The 27,212-nt window shown below is 47.9% G+C and overlaps 1 protein-coding gene across 24 annotated transcripts in view; it reads left to right on the top strand.

Moving 5' to 3' along the window:
• The window catches only part of LOC147115349 (cAMP-regulated phosphoprotein 21-like), a 789,554-nt gene that overhangs the window by 503,231 nt on the left and 259,111 nt on the right, over positions 1-27,212 (top strand). Inside the window, exon 1 of one of the 24 annotated variants that reach the window (XM_085993834.1) lies at positions 2,293-2,340. The exons of the other annotated variants lie outside the window; for them this stretch is intronic. The gene's annotated coding sequence lies outside the window, so the exon portion shown is untranslated. Of the gene's footprint in view, positions 1-2,292; positions 2,341-27,212 lie in introns of those variants that run through there. 24 annotated transcript variants of the gene reach the window in all.

Raw genomic sequence — 27,212 nt, 5'->3', positions numbered from 1 at the left:
ACTCTGTCCAAATGATCCATCTTAGCCCCAACCTCCTCGTTGCACTAATGCCAACCTACAGAACTTGGAAGAGCTGATGAGCAACTTCAAAAAGAAAAGCTGATAACACTTCTTTCCTTCTCTTCTCTTTCCTGCTCTTTTCTCTCTTCTCTTCTCTTCTCTTCTCTTACCTTCTCTTACCTTCTCTCCTCTCCTCTCCTCTCCTCTCTTTTCTCTTCGCTTCTCTTCTCTCCTCTCTTCTCCTCTCTTCTCTTTTCTTCTCCTCTCTTCTCTTCTCTTCTCCTCTTCTCCTCTCTTCTTTCTTTCTGTGCCAGATATTTGGGGAATTGGTTGGTGCAGGCACTATGAACACTGCCTTTTCACTTGGTTTGAGAGCAGCCAGATTGAAATGAATAGTTGTTCAAGAGTTTCCAACACAGTTGCAACAAGTTGTAGGCTGAACCAGAGTTCTAAAGTAATACCAGCACACAGAGAACCACTGGTCACCACTCAGTGGACACATCTTTTTTGTTTTTAATCTGTAATTGTGTTTTTACTTCAATCTGCCCTCCTCGATAAGCCTCACTACAAACCCTGGAGGGAATCATTTTGAGTTCATGTCAGTGTAAAGTCTGCAATATTCAGGCTTTGTAAAGCACATTTTTTAAATGGTGAGAGATTGGTGTTCAGAGGGACCTGGGTGCCCTTGTACACGAATCACTGAAAGTTAACATGCAGGTACAGCAAGCAATTAAGAAAGAAAATGGTATGTTGGCCTTTATTACAAGAGGATTTGAGTATAAGAGTAAAGACATCTTACTGCAATTATATAGGGCCCTGGTGAGACCACACCTGGAGTATTGTGTACAGTTTTGGTCTCCTTACCTAAGGAAGGATGTACTTTCCATTGAGGGAGTGCAATGAAGGTTCACCAGACTGGTTCCTGGGATGAGGGGATTGTCCTGAGGACAGATTGAGTAGACTAGGCCTATATTCTCTGGAGTTTAGAAGAATGAGAGGTGATCTCATTGAAACATATAAAATTCTGACAGGGCTTGACAGGGTAGATACAGGGAGGATGTTTACCCTGGCTGGGGAGTCTCGAACCAGGTGTCACAGTCTCAGAATAGGGGGTCGGCCATTTAGGACTGAGATGGGGAGAGATTTCTTCACTCAGAGGGCGGTGAATCTTTGGAATTCTCTACCCCAGAGGGCTGTGGAGACTCAGTTATTGATTATATTCAAGACTGAGATCAATAGATTTTTGAATATTAAGGGAATCAAGGGATGTGGGAATAGTTCAGGAAAGTGGAGATGAGGTAGAAGATCAGCCATGATACTGAATGGTGGAGCAGGCTCGAAGGGCCAGATGGCCGACTCCTGCTCCTATTTCTTATGTAAATGGAGTTAGAAATGAAGGGGATGGTATCTAACTGTAGAACCAGGCCTGCACTTTATGCAAGTAGTATTCAGGATGTTATAAATCTGCATTACACGGATTGCAAATGTGAAGGATGTCCAGAAATAGTTCAGCAATTGTCAGTAGATATTTCTCGGAACAATATTAAATTTATTTTAAGTTTGTCATAAAAATGATTGTGATGATATTCCTGATGCAGAAGGTGCAAGCTCTTTCCATCTGCTGTTGATTAATATGCTGTGGTAGGATTAAAGGACAGTAAGGGTAATATAATTAGCTGGGATTTTAATGAAAGCTTCTAGTTTTGGGCTACTAGTTCCTCTTGCTACCCTTCTTGGAGCATTACTTGTGAATATGGTGTTCCCTGCACCACTAACTGGCTGAACTCGCCTCAGAAAGTATCATAGGTTATGTCTTCTGCACATGTGCTGAAACATCAGCCAGATGCAAAAGACAAAACGAGAGGTTTTATCAGGCCATTTAAACTATTCCAGAACAAGCTCACATTTGGGTCCCGGCTTGAGCAGTGCAAATGAGCTAGAAACATTGGCTGCTCGTATCAAACTATACAATGGTGAACTTTTCAGCTTCCCACACCAACCTTTTTATGGAATAAAAACAGAAAATGCTGGAAATACTCAGCAGGTCAGGCAGCATCTGTGGAGAGAGAAACAGAGTTAACGTTTCAGGTCGATGACCTTTCATCAGAACTCCAGGGTAAAAGATACAAACAAAAATCCCGTCAGAGAGAAGAGCATTTTTATGGACTCTCGCTGAACAGTTTTTGTGACAGTGTGCTTAATATATGCCACCTGACTTCATGAAGAATTATTAGTTATCACATTTCTCACTTTGGTTAAACTATTACGTTTCCTTTCCTCATAGCTTGGCTGCAAAGGAATCTGATGTATTGCAGTTGATGCCTCCAGCGGATGTGGCCTGTAAGTTGTTAAAAAGTGGTACCATAATAATTGTGCTGTAGCAGTAGTGCTATTGGAGAAGTAACAAAAGACTAGGAAGGTACAAGTACACAGGAGGGCAATGGGAAGACTGTGGGGGCTATTTTACCCGATGTAGTTTAGGCGCTAAGAGTGTCCGAGGTGGCCAAGATGGGGTCTGGAGATGCAATGCCTGGTTAGGCCACCTTGAGCCCAAGACGCCATCTTGGTAAAGGAGTTGAAGTGCAAGTTAGGAACCGCTGCCCGAGGATGATTAAAGCTCTGATCAATTAAATTGGTTCCTAACTCTCATTAAAGAGGCTGCACGCCATTTTGCTGGCTAGCGTTGCAATTAAAGACCGCTCCTTACAGTGACCACTATAGGAGGATGGGTGTGATAGCACCATATGGAGCTTGTGAGTGAGGATAGGTTTGGGGGATTAGGGATCAGGAATTGTTGCGGATATGTAAGGATGCTGGAGTGGCCACATACCACTAGGCGATATGTCACCTGCTCTGCCTGTGGCCATGGCATCTTCCACTCCCCTCCAGATTACTGCCAGTACTGCCTCCTCAAGGGGAGTGATCTCATGGAGTCGTGCTTCCTCTCCCCCGGTCAGTTCTTGCCGGCTCCTGTTATGTGCTATCTTGTCCTGGAAGAGAAAGAGTGGTGATTGTGAATTAGTTTATTGCCAGGAGAGTGTGTGTGTGTGTGCTTGCTGCCTGACCTGGTTGATGTGTTGTGAGATGTGTCTGAGGTTTGAGTAGTACCTGTGACGGATGCGATAGTGTGGGGTGTGTGAATGTCAGTGTATAATTAGATGGTGGATGCAGGCCGTTGAGGTTGTGCTGCTGGTGGTGGTGCAGTTATTGAGAAGTGTGTTTGTGAGATGGGATCTTACCTTGACTATTCGTGTCAAATCGTTAATTTTTTTGTAGAACATGAGCCACCTCCTGGGGGCAGAGCTCCTGGCTGTGACCTCCTCAGCAAACTCCTCACCCATCCGCCGCATTATTTGCCTCTGTGACCTCCCCTCCTTTTGGGTACAAAACATCCCTCCTCTGCTGTACCTCCTTCACCTGGATTTCCTGTGGCGCGTCCGAGAACCTGTGAGCCCTCTCCCTTGGACCCTGAGCCATTCTGATACGTGCCGTTGTCTGTCAGCCAGCGCGCTCCACACCTTCAGTCCAAATGCGTGTGTGGAGGCTACATATGCCGCTCCATGAAAATTGCTCCTAATCAGTGTTTACGTGCAGTGCTCATTTTAGTGTCTCCAGGCACGTTTAAATCATGGTAATCACCAGTTATCCCCAAAACTGCGGGCTAAAACCAAACTTTTAAACAGCTGTGTCTTATTAGCACAGCACCCACATAGTGCCTGTTTTCACCCTTTCCCCTGTAGACCTATTCTATCAGAGGAGCACTCAATATGGAGGTTGAAACTTTTTGAGAAGTTAAGACAATGGGCTGGATTTTACCTTAGATCTGGAGGTCGAGGTGGGACTGCTGGTTTTCGGGTTTCAGTCCCGCCCCCAGCGACGTCTGACGAACAAACGCTATTTTCCGGGGAATTATAGACTGGTAAGCCTGACATCGGTAGTGGGGAAAATGCTAGAGTCCATTATAAAAGATGAAATAGCAGAGCACTTGGAAAGCAGTGACAGGATCGGACAAAGTCAACATGGATTTACAAAAGGTAAATCGTGCTAGACTAATCTACTGGAATTTTTTGAGGATGTAACTGGTAAAATAGATAAGGGAGAACCAGTGGATGTGGTATATTTGGACTTTCAGAAGGCTTTCGATAAGGTCCCGCATAAGAGATTGGCATGCAAAATTAAGGCACATGGGATTGGGGGCAAGGTATTAACTTGGATAGAGAACTGGTTGGCGGATAGAAAGCAAAGAGTTGGAATAAACGGGTCATTTTCCGAGTGGCAGGCAGTGACTAGTGGGGTACCGCAAGGATCGGTCCTAGGACCCCAGCTGTTTACAATATATATTAATGATCTGGACTAGGGAATTGGATGTAATATCTCCAAATTTGCAGACGACACAAAGCTGGGTGGGAGGGTATGCTGTGAGGAGGATGTCGTGAAACTCCAGTACGATTTGGACAGGTTGGGTGATTGGGCAGAAACATGGCAAATGCACTATGATGTGGATAAATGTGAGGTTATCCACTTTGGTGGCAAAAACAGGAAGTGTACTGGCCGCGCTAGACGTGCTCCTATCAAGCTATCCAGCAAGTTAAACACTCATTCAAAAATAATTCTTCCTGAAGCGCTTGCTGTTTTGAAGCTTTTACTTGAACAAATTTGTGAAATTGTAAACAAAGACAAAGTATGTTTTGTACATAAACTGAGTACTATACATTCGATATTACATAAGATATAAACATATTTACAACAGTAGAATGGACTAATTGTATAACTAACTAACATTTGAACTAACTTCTGTAATTACTAAATATTAACCTCTTATAAACATAGTATTATCAAAATACTACTCTGACAACATTGCTATTATGCTAAGAACCAAAGATACTCACAGATATTGCGCTTGGCCTAACATATGAAATCAGATTACGTTGGATTGTAAATGGAACCTCTCATGGCAGATTCTCCATTACTCAAGTCAGGTTCTTCCTGGCAAAACTGCTTCCTGGGGTCAACAGGAAGAAAGGTAGGAAGGTCAAATGACCTCTCACAGGAAGAAAGGAAGGAAGGTCAAATGACCTCTCACAGGAAGAAAGGAACAAAGGTCAAATGACCTCACAGAAAGATCAGATGACCTTTCCAGCATACAAACTGTTAACACAATAACCGCCACCAGAGGGTGCTATTGCATGTAAAAATGTCCAGAATGTCACATAATGTCCATCGGTCCAGAACAGGAAGGCAGACTATTATTTGAATGGCAATAGATTGGGAGAAGGGGAAGTGCAAAGAGACCTGGGTGTTCTTGTGCACCAGTCGCTGAAGGTAAGCATGCAGCTGCAGCAGGCGGTTAAGAAGGCAAATGGTATGTTGGCCTTCGTAGCAAGAGGGTTCGAGTACAGGAACAAGGATGTCTTGCTACAGTTGTACAGGGCCTTGGTGAGACCGCACCTTGAGTATTGTGTGCAGTTTTGGTCGCCTTATCTGAGGAAGGACGTTCTTGCCATGGAAGGAGTGCAGTGAAGATTCACCAGGCTGATACCTGGGATGGCAGGAATGACATATGAGGAGAGATTGTGTCGATTGGGCTCATACTCACTGGAGTTTAGAAGATTGAGAGGGGATCTCATCGAAACCTATAAAATTCTGTCAGGCCTGGGCAGACTAGATGCAGGAAGGATGTTTCCGATGGCCGAGGAGTCCAGAACCAGGGGTCATAGTCTAAGGATAAGGGGTAAGCCATTTAGGACTGAAATGAGGAGGAATTTCTTCACCCAGAGAGTGGTGAACCTGTGGAATTCTCTGCCACAGAGGGCGGTGGAAGCCAGTTCATTAAATATATTTAAGAAGGAGTTGGATATATTTCTTAAGGCTAGAGGGATCAAGGGATATGGGGAAAAGGCAGGGACAGGGTACTGAATTTGGATGATCAGCCATGATCGAATTGAATGGCGGAGCAGGCTCGAGGGGCCGAATGGCCTGCTCCTGCTCCTATCTTCTATGTTTCTATGTTTCCCTTGATTGGCCTTGTTAAGTCCGCCCTGCAGGCTTGCCGGTCAATTAAGGGAAAGCCGGTGCCAGATGACGTCAGTGCATGACGCTTCATCTGCCGGTTTTGTTAAAGTGACGGGCACCATAATTTTTTGACGGTGTTTGACAGCATTGAGGTGCTGTCAAATACTGACCATCACTGTCCAAAGGTGAGCTCTTGTACACAGGCTCTCCAATGACTCTCTTTAGGATGAAACAGATGGCAGCTGCACGTGAGATTGCAGAAGCCATCTGTCACTTCTCCCGATGAGATGAAGCTGCACAAATACATCACAGCTTGTCACCTGCAGAAGCATCAAACCACAGTAAAAAAAAATTTCCCCAACATTCTCTCACCTGCCATACTTACCAGTGTCCCATTGCAGCCTTCACTCTACCTCTGCAGCTGTCATTTCTATAGTTACAGTACAACAGACCCACAGCTTGCCTCACTTACCCTGGCGGGGTTTCCCAATGTCGGGAAGCCCACAGCAGTAGGCGCAAAATGGGAAAAAGCCTCTTAGCTCAAATCCCCTTCCCACCGCTAGGCGATGGGTCCCTGTGCGAATCGGGGACCTGCCTCCCAGGAAGATTGTATGGAGGCGGGTTCGGGACCCGCTCCCATTTTTTACTATTTTGCCTCCAAACCTGCCCCCTGAGTGCCGGCAAAATCCCCCATAATATGTAGAGCTATAAATTCCTTTGCAAGGACCATCTTTAATTCCAAGAGTGAAAGTAACAGCAGCTATTCATCATTGGGCTCCTTGGAGTTCCAAGTTCCTTGCTCTCATCTCTTTTTAGCTGACACACCTGGACACTGAAGCAAACTTTGATAAAACTTCTCTAATGGCAGGAATGGCTCTATTAACGCAGTATTTTAGGTTCAAGTCCCACTGCAGAGAATTGAGCACACAATCCAGGCTGGCATTCCAGTGCAGTACTGAGGGAATGCTGCATTGTTGGAGGTGCCGGCTTTTGGATGAGATATTAAATCGAGGTTCCGCCTACCCTCTCAGGTAAACGTAAAAGGCCCCATGGCACTATTTTGAAGAAGAGCAAGGGAGTTCTTCTCGGTGTTCTGGCCAATATTTATCCCTCAACCAACATCACTGAAACAGATTATCTGGTCATTATCCTTGCTGTTTGTGAGACTTTGCTGCCACGTTTCCTACATTACAGCAGTGACTACACTTCAAAAGCACTTCATTGGCTGTAAAGCGTTTCATGACCTCCTGAGGTTGTGAAAGGTGCTATATAAGTGCGAGTCTTTCCTTTCTTTATACAGCTAAAACATGCACAGGTTAAAGGAGAAGCACTTCTGCTCACCTTGCCCTCTCTGTTCTCATTAGTTTCTCCTTATTTTAACTTTACCCTTTTTTTGTCAAATTAGCAGAATTTGTTCAAACTTTTCCCCCCTAATTTTAAAAGTTTAATCATTTGCCTTTTTTTCTGCGCCTCTACCCAACGAAAGTGGAATGGTCATCATGTATAATAGGCCTCTGGCTTAAATATTAGTCTCTCAGACTGGTTTTGTTCCTGCCAATTTCAACTCGGGAATGTAAAGGTTGACATGGGAGGTATGATACAACCTCTGGATGAATATCTCATAGAATTAAAATTTTGAAATTTATTAATGAAATGTTGCCACCCAACCAATTAGTTTCTTGCATTGGTCAGGCTTTAACCAATCAATTTTAGGTAAGCAGTTATGAATGGTATTTAAACAGTCTTTATAGTGATGACTTATATCACCATATGGTCCTGAATGTGGAAGCGAAATGTCTTTCAAAGGCCGAACCACTGTGGTTGGAACACCACAGCAAGAGAAAGCCAGCTTATATTTGACTTACTAGTGTCACACTAGCAATGGCTTTGTATAGCATAGCTCTGTTTGAATTCCCTATTTACTTATAATTTCTTCATTTTTAAGCCCACCATCAGTGTTTGGTCCTTGGGCTGTGCTGAGTTAGCTGATCCCAGCTTGGAGGGCCTCACAACCAAACCTGATCATGCATCTTACACAAACAGCAGCCACACATGAACATTTTTCAACAGGCCTTAGCATTCCTGGTCTTAAGGCAGGGAGAAATCAGTCAGGGTTCTGACTCCTGATCAGTAAAAAGTATTGATGCTGTGTAAGGCCAGGATTAGATTTTGGCTATTTTGCCCTCCAAGGTTGAATACTCACTGAAATGTTAACAGGCTCTTCAACCTTTGAGGGTATTAGAACCAAATTGGGAGACAGAAGCAGAAGACACTAAGTGACCACAGACTGATCTCACACATGAAGAACGGTCACTTGGGTGAGATACTGGAGGACACCTGGTTCCTATGAAACCAAACCACAACATGATTCACCCCCTCTGGAGAGGAGGAGAGAAAAGGGGTTTGAAATTGGGAGACAGAAGGAGAAGACACTTCCTGGCCACAGACTGTCCACAATCCGGTCCAGCTCATGCTCCAAGGATTTGGTCTTTCTGCTTTATTGAGATACCATTGCCCTTGTTGGAGTCATTATTGTGCACTGATTTATAGGCAGGAGTTGTGTCACTTTCTGCATGCTGAGATGCTTAAATATAGTTTCTGCAGCCATGTGCTGTTTGCAGTATTTGTGGGTGAAGAATTGTCTAAAATATCTTAGTGTCCCGGTGTCTGAAGGTAAATACCTTTGCCAGATGTGATTTACCCTGATTACAGGATACCCTCATTTAATCTTACGGTAGAATTGTTGCCACTGAAATCGTTAAACAAGTTTTGTCGTGGTCCTGAAAGCTAAAATCTTTATAAGGTACAGGAAACTTTTTTTTATCCGGCACGGACGGGACCGACGTGGTGCCGGTTCATCAAAAATTCCGGATAACCGAACGCTCTAGTAAAAGATACGGAGCTCAGAGCTCCGTATAAAGCAACAAACCCTGTTGCAGCTTCAGAACAATGGGCACAAGTTGCAAGCGTCTCTGTAGCTTAGCAACAGCTGCAGCCACACCCTTGCACAGCAACAAATGGAGTAAAAAAAAGTAATAAAAGTTACCCGAACCTACTCCTGAATTTTGCTGATTAACTGAGATTTCCGGTTATTTAGGTGCCGGTAAATCGAAAGTTTCCTGTAATGAGTTCCTTTAATTTGGCCTGATGGTTTGTAGCAAACCACAGCTGTTGTCCTAAAAGTGTTGATGTTCTGCTATCATAGGCTACTTTGTTATTTTAATGATGAATTGCTTTATCAAAGCATGTGTCAGTTCAACCTTGCTCAAATCAAAGTCTCACTCTGGCCTCCCTGAGGTCTTGTTGATTGATGCCAGTAATCCTGTGGCTCACTAAGATAAGGGCATAATTGCCAGGTTAGGGAGAGCAACTGCTCACTGTGTTAGTAATAGAATAGAATGCACCTAGGGTTCCCAACCCTCCCAGAATGACTAGGTGTCTACTGGAATCAGATCTGTTAAAAGAGGCATCGACGGGGGGTTGGGGGGGCACGGGGGGGTTGGGGGAGCTGACTGCACCTTGTGCAGTGCATGGGTATTCTGGATGCAGTTACAGGGTGAATATCGGTCAGTTATAGGATTACTATTAGTTAAGGTAGGATTTTGGAACATTCCACCTATTTCTACGAGTTACATATAGACTGTCCAGTGAGTTATTGTATCATCTTTGTGAGGGATGTCCTTCAATTAACTACTGCTCCTTTGCCTTTCGAGCTCAGTTTTTTCAACTCCTTTTCGGTCAGTGCAAGTCAACCTTCAAGGACTGACTGACTGCAGAAAACCTCTTTCTGTTATCTGTTGCCAATCATTTGCTTCAGAGCTATCTTCCTCTTGGGTGTGATTCTGCAACATCTGCATGCGCTTCTAGAAAAGGGTGAAACCTACAATATCCAATAACTGACCTCTTTCATCATAAGTGAGATGGCTGACGTTGAAAGTAATATCAAGGACAGCATATCCCATTTTTTCACTTTGGAAATGGAAAGATAGGTATAAAGGATATGGTCCTTCAGCATCATGGTAGGCTGCCAACAGAGTCCCAGATATTAAGACAAAGTCAAGAGAATTTCAAGAACTGTAGAACCACCCTTGGCACAAACACACTATTAGTTAATATGACATTCGTGTCAACTCTGAAAACTAGCAAAAGCTGACCGACGGCTTTGAAAAAGCTGGCACAGCCCCAAGAAGCTGACAATTCAAAATCAGACAAGGAGTTAAGTGGAGAGTGCAGTGGGACACGTGCTTGGCATAACCTACTTTGTAGGTAATTTTTTTTTGCAGTATACAAAGTGCAGTTAGCAGCAGTGGTGATTGAGAAATTACTGAAGGAGGATTACATTGGATATACAGCACAGAAACAGGCCATTCGGCCCAACCAGTCCCTGCCGGCGTTTATGCTCCACTCGAGCCTCCTCCCAGCTTTCCTCATCTAAATCTATCAGCATAACCCTCTATTCACTTCTCCCTCATATGCTTGTCGAACCTCCCCTTAAATGTATCTGTACTATTCGCTTCAACCACTCCCTGTGGTAGCGAGTTCCACATTCTCACCACTCTTTGGGTAAAGAAGTTTCTTCGGAATTCCCTATTGGATTTCTTGGTGACTATCTTATATTGATGGCCTCTAGTTATGCTCTTCCCCACAATAATAATAATAATAATCAACTTTATTGTCATTGTTAGTGCACAAGTGCAGTACAACGAAATGTAGGCTTGCGGCTCCCGAGAGTGTACATTTAGATTAAGACATTTAAACATTCAACATTCATTTGGCTTGTAATACTTTAACATAAACATAATAAAGTGCATTGGCAGATGTGCAGGCTTTAGAGTTTATTGGTGGAGTTCAGTAGGATGACAGCCCTGGGAAAGAAGCTGTTCCTAAATCTGGTCGTTCGGGTGCGAATGCATCTGTAGCGTCTCCCAGATGGCAGGAGGGCGAACAGACTGTGGCTGGGGTGGGTAGGGTCTCTATCCACTCTATCAAAATTTTTCATAATTTTAAAGACCTCTATTAGGTCACCCCTCAGCCTTCTTTTTTCAAGAGAAAAGAGACCCAGCCTGTTCATCCTTTCCTGATATGTATACCCTCGCATTTCTGGTATCATCTTTGTAAATCTTCACTGCACCATCTCCAGTGCCTCTATATCCTTTTTATAATATGGCGACCAGAACTGTACGCAGTACTCTAAATGTGGTCTAACCAAGGTTCGATACAGGTTTAGCATAACTTCACTACTTTTCAATTCTATCCCTCTAGAAATAAACCCTAGTGTTTGGTTTGCTTTTTTTATGGCCTTGATAACCTGCGTCGCAACTTTTAGTGATTTGTGTATTTGTACTCCGAGATCCCTTTGTTCCTCTACCCCACCTAGACTCACACCCTCCAAGTGATAAGTGACCTCCTTATTCTTCCTACCAAAATGTAATACCTCACATTTATCTGTGTTGAACTTCATTTGCCAATTATATGCCCATTCTGCAAGTTTATTAATGTCCTGTGGCAGAGACCACATAGGGACAATAACACAATTCACAATGTATAGCCAATGTTGTTATATGTACCTAAACACAATTCACTATGTATAGCCAACGTTGTTATATGTACGTACTTGGTTGGGTTATCGGGGCAGGGTCCCTTTAAGAGCGTCGGTAGCATGATGACATCATAGCCCTGCAACGAGGCCGAGACCCTCAGTCCTCATGGAGAGTGAATAAAGTAACACGCGTTTTGCCTTTGCTGCATCAAAAGTCTCAGAGCCTGTTGATTTCTAGCGACCCCAACATTGGTGACCCCGCTGCTCTTTTGGACAATTCCAAAGACCTCATCCGAAATGGCAACGAACGCCGTTTCCATCAAATTACCCGAGTTTTGGGTACGACGGGCTGCCGCTTGGTTCGCCCAGGCCGAGGCTCAATTTGCACTCCAGGACATCACCGCGGACGACACGAGGTACTACTACGTCATCTCTGCTTTCGGCAGCTCCACCGCGGCCAGAGTCGTGAGCCTGCTCGAGACCCCCCCGGAGCTCAACAAATTCGAAACGCTGAAAACACACCTCTTAGAAACTTTTGGACTCACCGAAGCCGAGCGCGCACGCCGGCTTCTTTCTCTACCCGGGCTTGGCGACTCCAAGCCCTCGGTGCTGATGGACCACATGCTGGCCCTCCTGGGCACACACAGGCCGTGCTTCTTCTTCAAGGAGCTGTTCCTTCAACAGCTGCCAGGTCAGGTATGGTCGGCTTTAGCCAACTCTTCCAGTACCGATTTCCGCGACCTGGCCAAGGAGGCCGACAAACTTTTCTCCGCCGGGCAACAGTACTGCGCGGCCACGCGGAGCCACGCGGAGCCCTGCCCCCACCGATACAGCCCAACGGCGGCAGCCCCCAAGCCTCTGCTTCTACCACGCGCAGTTCGGCCCCAAAGCAGTTTTCCTGCGTCAAAACAAACGAAAGACCACTCGTCGGCTGCTATGGCTGTCGGCCGTTCAGGCAGTTTGTTATTTATTATGGACACCAACTCCGGACGTCGTTTTCTTTGTGACACGGGTGCCCAGGTGAGCGTCCTGCCCGCGTCAACCATAGACATGCAAGGGGGGAATCACGGCCCCTTCCTCGAAGCCGCCAACGGCAGTTCCATCCGCACCTTCGGGAAACGGAGCGTGGCACTTTGTTTTGGCGGGCAGCGGTTCACCTGGGACTTTGTCACGGCAAAAGTGTCCACCCCCCTTCTCGGCGCTGACTTCCTCTGCGCCAATGGCCTTTTGGTGGATGTCAAGAACCAACGTCTCATCAACACTGAGACTTTCAGCTCGCTCCCGTGTTCCCTCAGCGGGTCCAGCACGACTAAGTTGTCCAGCGCACTCTCGACCTTCGACGAGTTTTCCCGCCTCCTCGCCGAGTTCCCGGACCTCACGAAGCCCATGTTCTCGTCCGCCACCACCAAACACGGGGTAGAACACCACATCTCGACCACTGGTCCGCCCGTCTACGCCCGCGCTCGGCGCCTCGACCCGGGGAAACTCGCCATCGCTAAAGCCGAGTTCGACACCATGGAGCGCCTCGGCATCATCCGCCGGTCGAACAGTCCGTGGGCCTCACCCCTCCACATCGCTCCGAAACCAGGTGGTGGGTGGTGCCCGTGCGGCGATTACCGGCGCCTCAATGATGCTACGACCCCCGACCGCTACCCGATCCCACACATCCAGGACTTTTCCGCCCGCCTGGCTGGGAAAGTGGTATTCTCGAAAGTGGACCTCGTCCGGGGTTACCACCAGGTCCCTGTCTGGCCGCAGGACGTCCCAAAAACCGCGGTGATCACCCCGGCAGCACGGTGTCATAGTGGTTAGCACTGTTGCCTCACAGCGCCAGGGACCCGGGTTCAAATCCGGCCTCGGGTGACTGTCTGTGTGGAGTTTGCACATTCTCCCCGTGTTTGCGTGGGTTTCCTCCGGATGCTCCAGTTTCCTCCCACAGTCCAAAGATGTGCGGGTTAGGTTGATTGGCCATGATAAAAAAATTGGCCCTTAGTGTTAGGGGGGATTAAATACGTGGGGTTACGGGGATAGGGCTTGGGTGGGATGGCTGTCGGTGTAGGGACCGGGTGCTAGGGTTTGGATGATCAGCCATGATCTCATTGAATGGCGGAGCAGGCTCGAAGGGCCGAATGGCCTACTCCTGCTCCTATCTTCTATGTTTCTATGTTCAGGCTGTTCGAATTCCTCCGCATGCCATTCGGCCTCAAAAACGCCGCCCAGGCTTTTCAACGCCTAATGGACACAGTGTTACGGAACCTGACATTCCTGTTCGTGTACCTGGACGACATCCTCATCGCCAGCGCCTCCAGGACAGAGCATGTGTCGCACCTTCGGACTCTCTTCCAACGCCTCAGTCAGCACGGCCTAATCGTCAACCCGGCCAAGTGCCAGTTCGGGCTGCCCTCGATCGACTTACTCGGGCACCGCATCACGAAGGACGGGGCGGTGCCACTGCCATCGAAAGTGGAGGCCGTGATGGACTTCCCACGACCCCTCACCGTGAAGGTCCTGCAGGAGTTTTTGGGCATGGTGAACTTTTACCATTGCTTCGGGCCCCGAGCAGCCCAGCTTATGCGGCCCCTTTACGAGGCCCTCAAAGGCAAGCCCGACAAGCTCGCCATCGACTGGTCCGAGGAGATAGCCAATTCTTTCACGGACATGAAAAGGGCCCTGGCTAACGTGACCATGCTGGCGCATCCGTTACCTGATGCGCCGATCGCTCTCACCACCGACGCCTCGGACTATGCGGTCGGCGCCGTCCACGAACAGTGGGTCAACGGCACCTGGCAGCCGCTTGCCTTCTTCAGCCGGCAGCTCCGCCCCAACGAGCGGAAGTACAGCACCTTCGATCGCGAGCTTTTCGGCCTCTACCTCGCCGTCCGACACTTCCGTTTCCTACTGGAGGCTCGCCCGTTCACAGCGTTCGTGGACCACAAACCGTTGACCTTTGCCGTGGCCAAAGCTTCCGAGCCGTGGTCGGCCCGTCAGCAACGCCAGCTGGCCTTCATCTCAGAGTTTACAACGGACATCCAGCATGTGGCTGGGAAAGACAACCCCGTCGCCGACTGTCTCTCCCGAGCCGTCGCCAGCGCCGTACACCTCGGCATCGACTACATCCGTGTGGCGGCCGACCAGGCCTCCGACCCGGACGTCCAGGCCTACAGGACGGCGGTCACGGGCCTTCAACTAGCGGACGTCGCGTTCGACAATGCCGGCACCACACTCCTGTGCCACGTCTCCGTTGGGCAGCCACGTCCCGTCTTGCCCGACGGGTGGAGACGGCAAGTTTTCGACGCCGTCCATAATCTTTCCCACCCGGGCAGGAAGCCGTCACAGAAGCTGGTGGCGGCTAAGTTCGTCTGGCACGGGCTCGAAAGTGCATCACCATACTAAGGCCCCGTTGGCGCCTTTCGCGGTGCCCGAGAGGCGGTTCGACCATGTTAACGTGGACCTGGTGGGGCCCCTGCCGCCCTCCCGTGGGTTCACCCACTTCCTCACAATGGTCGACAGAACCACCCGATGGCCGGAAGCCGTCCCGCTGTCTTCAACGATGTCCGCCGATGTGGCTCGGGCGTTCATCAGCACTTGGGTCGCCCGGTTCGGCGCCCCACCTGACATTTCCTCCGACCGGGGGCCCCAGTTCACGTCGGAGCTCTGGAACGCTGTCGCCCGAGGCCTCGGGTTGAGACTCCACCGCACCACAGCTTACCACCCTCAGGCTAACGGACTGTGCGAACGGTTTCATCGCTCCATGAAGGCCGCGCTCCGGGCCAGCCTCCGGGACGGCAGTTGGATCGACAGACTCCCGTGGGTCATGCTGGGACTCAGGACCGCCCCCAAGGAGGACCTCGAGTCCTCATCCGCCGAGCTCGTCTACGGACAGCCGCTGCGGGTTCCTGGGGATTTCGTCCCCAACGCAACGGAACCTTGGTCCGCAGCCTGTCAGCGGTCCGACCTTCTGGACAACGTCAAGGTTTTTGCACCGGTGCCCACGTTGCAGCACGGCCTCCCACAGTCCCACGTTCCGCTCGACCTTTGTGCGGCGGAGTACGTTTTTGTCTGCCACGACGCCCACCGGGGACCTCTTCAGCCACCCTATGATGGACCATTCCACGTCCTGGAAACTGGGGACAAGACCTTCGTAGTGGATGTCGGCGGTAAGCTGGACTGCATTTCCGTGGACCGTCTTAAGCCGGCCCACCTGGATCTGGACCAACCCGTTGAGTTGGCACAGCCCCCGAGGCGGGGCCGACCTCCGGTTTCTGCACCCTCAGTCCACCACCGAGCGCCCGAGGTCCCTCCGACGAACCCCCGGTCCCCGCCCCAGAATTGAGGAGCCGTTCCGACCACCGGCCCCCCCCCCCCCCAACAACTGACATTGCCAGTGCTAGTGAATTCTGGGGGGACGTATGTGGCGGAGACCACATAGGGACAATAACACAATTCACAATGTATAGCCAATGTTGTTATATGTACGCACTTGGTTGGGTTATCGGGGCAGGGTCCCTTTAAGAGCGTCGGTAGCATGATGACATCATGCGTCGGTAGCGTGATGACGTCATAGCCCTGCAACGAGGCTGAGACCCTCAATCCTCATGGAGAGTGAATAAAGTAACACGCGTTTTGCCTTTGCTGCATCAAAAGTCTCGGAGCCTGTTGATTTCTAGCGACCCCAACAGTCCTGTAATTTGTTGCAGTCCTCCTCAGTATTGACTATCCCCCCAATTTGGTGTTATCTGCAAATTTAGAAATTGTGTTTTTGATTCCGAAGTCTAAATCGTTAATGTAAATTGTGAACAGCAGTGGTCCCAGCACTGATCCTTGTGGAACACCACTACCCACCTTCTGCCTCTGTGACTAGCTACCCTTTACTCCCACTCTCTGCTTTCTGTCCTGAAGCCAGCCAGCGATCCATTCTGCTGCTTGTCCCCTGACTCCGCATGCACTGACCTTGTTCATCAGTCTATTATGGGGTACCTTATCGAAGGCCTTTCGAAAATCCAGATAAATTACAGCTACTGCATTACCATTGTCCACTCTCTCTGTTACTGCTTCAAAAAATCCAACAAGGTTGGTCAAGCTAGACTTTCCCTTTTGAAATCCATGTTGACTATTCATTATTATATTTTTGGTTTCTAGATTTCTTCTATTTTCTCCTTTTGTAGGGATTTCATTATTTTTCTAAATACTTTTATGCTATTCACCTCAACTACTCCTTGTGGTTGCGAGTTCCACATTCTAACCATCAGTGTTCCCTCTTTTTTGCTGCACGGTCCCTTTAAATTTGCTGCGCCATATCTCTTCCAGCGACAGCAGCCCGCAGAGGACCTCGCGATTGATGCATGGCCGTGTGGCCGCACACTTCAGGGGGAACATTGCTAACCACTCTCTGGGTAAACACCTTGCTCCTGAATTCTATATTTGATTTATTAGTGACTATCTTATATTTATGACCTTGAGTTTTGGTCTCCCCCTCAAGTGGAAACAACTTCTCTACGTCTATCCTATCAATCCCTTTCATAATCTTAAAGACCTCGACCAGGTCACCACTTAGCCTTCTCTTTTCTGTTAAATATTTCCTGATAGGTATAACCTCAGTTCTGGCATCATCCATGAAAATCTTCTTCAATGCCTATGGCCATTTTATAACCTGCTGTAATTCTGAGTGTGAATCTTAGTCATTTTTAATTATGTAAAATGTATCCAAGCCACTCCCTATTTTATGTCAAAACCATGCAATTCCACAAGTACAGTGACGAGAATTGTCAAATTAAGCCAGTTAATACCAGGGATCATCATCCTTATCTCACAAAAGCAGTTGCAAACAGTATTACATTGCAGCCAGTGTTAAGGAACATAAGCCTTTATATAAGGTAACATTTTTCATACTTTTATTTAAAAATATGAAGTGATTTCATGGATCTGAGTGATGCAGGGGTCAGTGCACTGTCCTTTCACTTCTTGGGCCTAAGTTCAAATCCAGTCCAAGCACTAACTATATCTGTGACTAGGATTTTTAGAACCCAACATCTGATTTTTAATTTTTCTGCCACGTTTGTGCACAACAAATAATGGGAGAGAGTAACGTCTGGTTCCAGCTCCACCCTCCAACCTATCTGGTACTGATGGGCACCAGACTCACCTTCCAAATAATCTAAAAGTTGATACCAACAATCTCCAGCACTAGTGAAAAGGCTGATTGTTCTTGTGAAATGTTGACGAGCTGACACGAGTTGAAATTCTGACTGACAAGATGTATGAGCAGATTCGATCAGAAACTTACTTGAGGATTTTGGGAGTCATGGCTTATCATCGCTCTGATGGTTGATTGTTCAGTGGACCTCTGCCACTGAGCTATACTGGAGCTTATTATGTCCGTGTATAATTGAGACACGGACAGCAGGAGTTGATTGTCTCCATTCAGTAAAGACTTGTTATAATCAGGAAACTGAAACTACAGAAGATTGCTAGCGCCTTTTATACAGGGGTGGTCACTGCCGGTACTGCAGTCTGAGACCAGTTATTCCCTTAAAGGTACATACACAACAGAGCTAGAGACTCCAAAAATCTCAACTTCCATGCCTTCATACCCTCCATAACATCTCAACTTCCATGCCTTCATACCCTCCGTAACATGGTGGTATGCAGAACAGAAGTCACTAAGATGGATACAAGTGGCACAGGTGACATGTTAAACTATGACTTTATACCAGCCATTTGAACCCTGATGGTATAACCTTGAAATCAATCTTTTATATATGTTAAATTGGGCCTTTGTATTTAGTCTTACTAACTGTGGACGTGGGTTGGCTTACTTTGTGCATGTTGTGCTATTGTGACATTCCTGTTTTCTATTCCAACTATAGTTGGAGCTTATTTGAAATTTTTTGCCAGTTTGGTCCCATAGATTGTCAAATTATGGACAGTTTTGTATTGTGGACTAATGTCAATTAAGAACTAGATTGAAGTGATACAAACTCATTTCACATAGGATCTTACAGCCAGCAGAAATAAATTTCATCTCATCAGTTTGGACTGGATTTGAACTTCGTTCCAAGAAGTGAAAGGACAGTGCACTGACCCCTGCGTCACCCATATCCATGAAATCACTTCCCACTTTTAAATAAGAGTACGAAAAACATGTGTCACAACAGCGCAGACAGAACACTGCCTGCTTCCTCCCTAGAAGGTTGTGGCTGCAGTTCCTGTGCTATGTCTACTCCAGACCTTTGTATATGCAAAATAAAAAGAAAGCTGCATTTTAATAGATGGTATAAAAAAGTGTAGTTGCTCAAGATGGGGACATGTCTGAAGTACAGAGGACTAATTACACTAGGTTCTCCCACCCCTGAGCTTCGCCTGCTGGGAATGCACAGCAAGAATTTGAGTGCATGCTCCCCGTGATTAATTTTAATGTTATGGGGTCATGCCTGATTCTCAATAAGCGCCTCTGGTGGTCAAGGCTCTGTGCCAAGAGTACAAACTTTAAAATGACTCCTCGGATGCCTAAGCTAGTTACAGTGTTTAATTTGGCTCCAAAATGTTCACTGCTTTACAATCACTGGCACATGCAATTGGGATTTTCAAAAGGCATTCGATAAGGTGCCACATAAGAAATTGTTACTCAAGATTAGGGCTTGTTGGATTCGGGGTAATATATTAGCATGGATTGAGGATTGGTTAATGGACAGAAAACAGCGAGTAGGAATAAATGGGTCATTTTCGGGATAGCAGGGTGTAACTAACGGAGTGCTTGGGCCTCAGGTATTTAGGCCGCAAAATTCAACCCCGTAGCGCTGGTAGATTTGGCTTTTTTTTTTAAATGGCATCCACCTCACTTCCGGCGCGGCTCGTGCTGTTCCCTATCTTGCGGAGGGCAATAGAGCGGGCAGTATGTGCATGCGCCATCAGTATGCAGAGTAAGCAGATCGTGGCATCACTCAGCCTCTATCACTGATTTGACGCAAGTCCTGTCATTTTCGACGTCGCCACTTCATTCAACGCCCTCCCCTAAACACGCACAGCTGAAGGTGCATTAAGCTGCAGGAGGGACCCCCCACCAGTGCTACTTAAACGGATACATCCAACCTGCAGGTAAGTTGATTATTGCTTTGGTAATGGCTCTTGCAGAGTGCTGGGTTGCTGTAAGAGATTTAAAAGGTTGTTACAGTGTGCAGGGAGTGCTGCTGGATGTTGGGATGGTGTTGGCTGCTACTGGAAGGCCTCCGAGTACACCACTTACTCCCAGTCATGGGGGCTCTAGTTACAGTCCCCCTCGCGCTGCAGCATGACAGGGAGATGGAGCAGAGGCAGCAAAGACAGGCTGCTCACAGAGGGAGGAGGAGGGCTCTCACCAGGCGGTCTTACCCACCTAGGGTCTTCAGGGAGTTTGTCTCTTTCCTGCACCTAAGCCAGGAGCAGTGTGCTCGCGGCTCCACTTCTTCAAGGAGGTGGTCACAGAACTCTGCCACCTCTTGAAATCAGACCTGCAGCCTCAGAGCAGGGCCACAAGTGCGCTGCCAGTGGCCCTCATGGTGACCGTGGCCCTGAATCTTTCTGTCAGCGGATGCTTCCAGGCTGGAACAGGCGACATAGCAAACATCTCACAGTTAACCGTCCATCGCCGCATCCGGGAGGTCACAGAGGCTCTGCACTCTAGGAGAGGGGACGTTGTTGTCTTCTCTCTAAACCGAGAGAAGCAGGAATGCGCATGTGGCTTTGTCAGGATATCGGGCTTCCCCATGGTGCAGGGTGCCATCGACTGTGTAACTGTGGCTTTGCAGGCACCGCATCTCAATGGTGCGATGTTCTGTACGCACAAAGGCTACCACTCACAATGTGCAGTTGGTGTGCGACCACGCCCAGCACATCATGCTGGTGAATGCCCGGTATCCCGGCAGCAGTCGTGATGCCTACATCCTGCGCCAGTCTGCTATGCCAGCAATATTCCAGAACCACAAACCAGAGGGTGGCTACTCGGAGACCAGGGCTATCTGCTCTACACCTGGCTGATGACTCCCCTCTGCAAACTCACCACTCGTGGCCAGCACTCGTAAGGAGAGCCATGCTGCCACCAGGAACATCATCAAGCAGACCATAAGGGTGCTCAAGCAATGGTTCCATTGCATTGACCGCTCGGGAGGAGCCCCCCAGTACTTGCTGGAGCGGGTGTCCCAAATCATGGTGGTCGTCTGCATTCTCCACAACTTGGCCATCATGAGGGCACAGCCCTTGCCACCAGGGGTTCCGCGACCACCTCAGGAGGAGGGGGAGGAGGAGGAGGAAGGGAGGAGGCAGCCTACACATTCATGTTCTGGACAGGCTGTCCGTGAACGCATCATCAGACTCCGGTTCCCCTGAATGAAACCCCAGATCCCCATTGCGCAATACTTCCCCACCTTACCATCCCTCAGTCACAGTAAATCACAGCGTCCTATTGGCCACAATGCTGAAATGAAAGCCATCACAAAACAAACATTCCAAACCATATTTATAAATCATTCAATCCAATATTACATACTAAAGTCAGTAATCACCCTTGTACATTCCCTTCACAATATATATTAATGATCTAGATAAGGGAACTAGATGTAATATCTCCAAATTTGCAGACGACACAAAGCTGGGTGGGCGTGTGTGCTGTGAGGAGGATGTCGAGAAACTCCAGGATGATTTGGACATGTTGGGTGATTGGGCAGAAACATGGCAGATGCAATATAACGTGGATAAATGTGAGGTTGTCCACTTTGGTGGCAAAAACAGGAAGGCAGATTATTATCTAAATGGCAATAGATTGGGAGAAGGGGAAGTGCAACGAGACCTGGGTGTCCTTGTGCACCAGTCGCTGAAGGTAAGCATGCAGGTGCAGCAGGTGGTTAAGAAGGCAAATGGTATGTTGGCATTCATAGCGAGAGGGTTTGAGTACAGGAACAAGGATGTCTTGCTGCAGTTGTACAGGGCCTTGGTGAGACCACATCTTGAGTATTGTGTGCAGTTTTGGTTGCCTTATCTGAGGAAGGATGTTCTTGCCACGGAGGGAGTTCAGCAAAGATTCACCAGGCTGATACCTGGGATGGCAGGAATGACGTATGAGGAGAGATTGGGTTGATTGGGCTTGTACTCGCTGGAGTTTAGAAGAATGAGAGGTGATCTCATTGAAACTTATAAAATTCTGACAGGACTGGACAGACTAGATGCAGGAAGGATGTTCCCGATGGTCGGGGAGTCCAGAACCAGGGGACACAGTCTAAGGATAAAGGGTAGGCCATTTAGGACAGAAATGAGGAGGAATTTCTTCACCCAGGGAGTGGTGAACCTGTGGAACTCTCTACCACACAAGGCAGTGGAGGCCAGTTCATTAAATATATTCAAGAAGGAGTTGGATATATTTCTTAAGGCTAAAGGGATCAAGGAGTATGGGGAGGAAGCAGGGACCGGGTACTGAATTTGGATGATCAGCTATGATCTCATTGAATGGCGGAGCAGGCTCGAGGGGCCGAATGACCTACTCCTGCTCCTATCTTCTATGTTTCTATGTGCCTGTCTTCTGTGTGCCTTTGCCTGTCCTAGTGCTCCTACGAAGTGCTACCCCAGTGGCTGCAGCATGGCTGGTGGAAGGCTGTTGACTTTCAGTGGGGGAGACTGCAGATGGCCTTGCAGGATGATCTTGAGCAGCTCTGGGCCTAGAAGGCCCAACTGTAGACTGCACCACCTTAGCATGGGCGGCAACAGTTTGGGCTGACTGGATGATAGGCAACAGCAAGGTCACTGGCACAGTGGCAGTGGTGGGAGCACGAATGCTGTCTTCCTGAGAGAGGACACCAGGTTCGTGCTCCACTGAGCCACTGCCACTCCCCCAGGGCGACACCTCAGTAATCCTAGCAATCTGTTCAAGGACAGATTGCCGGACTGCTGTGACATCCTGCAAGTCCCTTTCCACACTGGTAAATGCAGCCACAATGGCAGGAAGCTGAGCCTGCATTACAGAAGTCTGAGCTTCCACTGCAGCACTGACGTTGGATCATTTCTGCTTGTGCTGCACTGGAAGCTGAGCCATTGCCCATCAGACCCTGCATCATGGTTGGGTCCACAAGTGCTCTAATGGAGTTGCCCATCACTTCCATCCTGAAAATCATGGGCTCCAAGCTCTGCACAAAGGCTCGTGCAAGATTGGAGCTGGACTCCTCGATGCTCCTTGACAGTGACGAGAGGCTCTCTGGCAGGCCTGCCAATGCTCCAAGCATTTCTGTGTGCATGCCCATCACCCTTCTGCTGTAAACCACCCCATCGAAGTCATCATCTGAGTCCTCTGCAGCAGAACTCGTGTGCAACCTCACCCTCCGGGGAGCTGGCACCTGAGCTACCCTTTCCCCCTACCGTGGCTGCAGGCCACTCGTGCCAGGTGACTCAGCACGTGCAGATCCCGCCTCTTTACTACCCTCTAAAGTACGTACAGTGCCTGTATCTGAGCTGGTGCCTGCGAGTGTGGGATTGAGTGACAGTGTCTCTTCTTCTCCATCACTCTCCTCTTGCTCTTCCTGTACTGGCTGGGCAGGTTGGAGTCCTTGGGTATCTAAAAGGAGCCATGGTGTGGAGATGCCGGTGTTGGACTGGGGTGGACAAATGTAAGAAATCACACAACACCAGGTTATAGTCCAACAGCTTTATTTGAAATCACAAGCTTTCGGAGCGCTGCTCCTTCGTCAGGTGAAGTGGAGAGATGCATAAAAACACAGCTTATATAGTCAGAGAATAATGTCAGATGTTTACAGGTAATCTTTCTAACTGCCATTTATCACACCTCGGCAGAGAGATAATCACAGCATTATCTCTCTGCCGAGGTATGATAAATGGCAGTTAGAAAGATTACCTGTAAACATCTGACATTATTCTCTGACTATATAAGCTGTGTTTTTATGCATCTCTCCACTTCACCTGACGAAGGAGCAGCGCTCCGAAAGCTTGTGATTTCAAATAAAGCTGTTGGACTATAACCTGGTGTTGTATGATTTCTTACATTTATCTAAAAGGAGAAAGGGACAAGGGTAGGGTTGTGGTGAGGGGCAGGGGGAAAGCAAGATATGAATGCTTACTCCATCACCAGCTTGTAAGTGAGAAGAGATTTTTTAAAATTCATTCATGGGATGTGGGCGTCGCTGGTAAGACCAGTATTTATTGCCCATCCCTAATTGCCCTTGAGAAGGTGGTGGTGAGCCGCCGCCTTTTTTTTTATTCATTGATGGGATGTGGACGTCGCTGGCTAGGCCTGCATTTAGCGCCCATCCCTAATTGCCCTTGAGAAGATGGCGGTGAGCCGCCTTCTTGAACCGCTGCAGTCGATATGGTGTAGGTACACCCACAATGCTGTTAGGAAGGGAGTTCCAGGATTTTGGCCCAGCGACAGTGAAGGAACGGCGATACAGGTCCAAGTCAGGATGGTGTGTGGCTTGGAGGGGAACTTGTAGGTGGTGATGTTCCCATGCGTCTGCTACCCTTGTCCTTCTAAGTGGTAGAGGTCGCGGGTTTGGAAGGTGTTGTTGAAGGAGCTTTGGCGAGTTGCTGCAGTGCATCTTGTAGATGGTACACACTGCAGCCACAGTGCACCGGTGGTGGAGGGAGTGACTGTTGAAGGTGGTGGATGGAGTGCCAATCAAGCGGGCTGCTTTGTCTTGGATGGTGTTGAGCTTCTTGAGTGTTGTTGGAGCTGCACTCATCCAGGCAAGTGGAGAGTATTCCATCACACTCCTGACTTGTGCCTTGTAGATGGTGGAAAGGCTTTGGGGAGTCAGGAGGTGAGACACTCGCCGCAGAATATCCAGCCTCTGACCTGCTCTTGTTGCCACAGTATTTATGCGGCTGGTCCAGTTAAGTTTCTGGTCAATGGTGACCCCTCAGGATGTTGATGCTGGGGGGTTTGATGATGGTAATGTCGTTGAGCCTCATGGGGAGGTGGTTAGACTCTCTTGTTGAAGATGATGATTGCCTGGCACTTGTGTGCCCCACGAATGTTATTTGCCACTTATCGGCCCGATTGTGGGATGAGAGATGGAGGATTAGGTATGAGCATATCGTCCTGTTAAACGAGCTTGTGGTGTGCGAGATCGGTTTTTGATTTCACACTGCTCGTGAGCGGTTCCGAAGCGCTCCCCCCTCACCGGTTCTAGACACTGGGCTTATTGCCAGACCACCTTGATGTGTTGGCCCAACTTGTGACTCGGAAGACAAATGGATCAGGTGAGACAAGGGAAGTTTTAAATCAAAGGTATCTTTATTTTTAAGGAGAATAAAACATAGAGAATGAAGAAACAATGCAGACAAAAATCATGAACACGCCTCTCAATGGGAACTAAAATTTAACACACAAGAGTTACTTTGACTATCATAATACATCAATTCTAGATCAGCGATATAATAAAACGGGGGTGGAGAAAGCGCACGGCACAACGAAGGATGAATAACACTCCCGAATTACAAAGCCCTTAATATTAAAAACCCTCCCGTCTAAAGTATACCTCAACTAGATCAGCTAGGTGGAGTTGGGCCTCTATGCTCACCAGGGTTTTAAAAAAACTGTCCTTGACCTTGGTGCTCCTGTATCGTCCGGGATCTCCAATCTTCCTTATGGGACCGGCTCCTGAACCTGCTCTCCTGCTCGAACTTGTAGGCCCTCCGTGCTCCTCGAACCGTAATCTAACCTCTCCACTCGCTCTGCCTTTTTTCCTCGTGTCTGTGTGAAACTGTGTTTTTGTCTCTTTTCCCCCAACAATTATACTGTTTTCTTGCCCTTATCTTGGCGCCAAATCAGGGGTTTTCTTTTGTTAAAGTAATGGGCAGGCTGCTTTGACAAAAGCGGGTACTTTATTTTAATGTCTTGTAAATGAAACTAATGGGATCTGTCCTGTGTCCCTCTGAGTTTGGTACAGATAATAGGTTTTGTCTGTGCTCTGTGATTTCAGAGATGGGTTTGCGTTTTGCTAGCAATTAACACACCTTGTGGTGTAAATACTTTTGTTTTGACTTCGTTACTACTGTAACCATTTTACCATATCAATTGCAGTCAGTTCTGGAATCTTCTAATCGGTGGCGACTCAGGTTTCTTTAAGATACTGCAGTGGTATGTCCTTCTGAAATGAGCCATGTGATCTGCCAACTCCATCTTGTGTTCATAAAATGTGGCCATTTCAGGGGTTTTACAATGTAGACTGTATTTTCCTGGATTTTTGCGAATCCTACAGATGGTAATGTCGTTGAGCATCATGAGGAGGTGGTTAGACTCTCTTGTTGAAGATGGTGATTGCCTGGCACTTGTGTGCCCCACGAATGTTATTTGCCACTTATCGGCCCGATTGTGGGATGAGAGATGGAGGATTAGGTATGAGCATATCGTCCTGTTCAATGGTTTCAACCCCGCCGATCGCCACAGTCTCAGTGATGTCCCCTCCAATAATGTCAAGCACGGTCTCCTCCAGCTGGGTCAGGATATGCAGGCTTGTATGTCCTCCGCTGGTTTGTTGTTGCTGTTTGTGGCTGTAAGCTACCTTGTCCTGTAAGAGAAAGGGAAGTGTGTGAGTGAGTGCGGTGCAATGTGTTTGCGCGATGCGCCTATCATGGTTGAATAGCTGGCAGTGTGCCTAAGGTGTGAGGCTTGCAGCAGTGGTAAGTGCTTGATGGTGAGGTGAAGCTATGAATGTGAGGTATGAGTCGTGATTGATAGAGATTGTTGGTAGGTGAGTGATGGGAGTGTGGTACAGGTTGACTATCCCTTATCCGAAAACCTTGGGACCAGCTGTGTTTCGGTTTTCGGAAATTTTCGGATTTCAGAAGGTATTATTTCAAACTGGGAAACTCTGAACATTAAATTAATTTGGTAATTAGTATTTGTATTTAATATAAATTTTAAAAGTTCAGGCTACCTCTTGCGACTGTTCCGTGTCTCATTCCCCCTTCCTGCTTCTCTGTGCTGCCGCTCCCAGTCTGTTTACAGCACCCCCTGCTCCGTGCCTCATTCCCCTTCCTGCTTCTCTGTGCTGCCGCTCACAGTCTGTTTACAGCTCCCCCTGCTCCGTATCTGAATTCCTTGACTTAGTGGGGGTCTGGGGCTCGACTGCCGCCACCAGTTGTGGGAAAGCCGGATATCGGCTGACTCCTACGCTAAGCTGGCCCGCAAATCAGGTCAGAAAAGCATTGGCCGCGTCGGGTCATGTTTGGCGCCACTCGGGTTATGTCGTGCGCACGACTTACGCTCCACAAAAAACTTTCGGTTTTCAGAGGTTTTCGGTTTTCAGAAGTGCGGATAAAGGATAGTCGACCTGTACTTTGAGCAGTGTGTGAGGCTAGTGGTGCAGTTGATGGGAGATGTCTTTTGAAGATGCATTAACTGACCTTGAGCACTCGTGTGAGGTCGTTGAACTACTTTTGGCACTGGTTCCAGGTCCTCGGGGCAAGACTGCTGGCAGTGACCGCTTCAGCTATCTACTCCCACTGCCTTCTGACTGTGAGTCTGAAGGGCCTCCTGCAGGTAAAGCACCTGTCTCCTCCGTTCTACCCCCTGCACTAAGTAAGGAAGAAAGAAAGACTTACATTTATATCGTGCCTTTCATGACCACCAGACATCCCAAAGCGCTTTACAGCCAATTAAGTACTTTTTTTTGAAGTGTAGTCA

This window comes from Somniosus microcephalus, chromosome 7 (assembly GCF_052327205.1).
Source record: "Somniosus microcephalus isolate GS21.2 chromosome 7, FLI_Smic_1.0, whole genome shotgun sequence".
NCBI lineage: Eukaryota > Metazoa > Chordata > Chondrichthyes > Squaliformes > Somniosidae > Somniosus > Somniosus microcephalus.
Note: the sequence above shows the minus strand (reverse complement) of the source record. Positions and strands in the feature narration are given on the sequence as shown.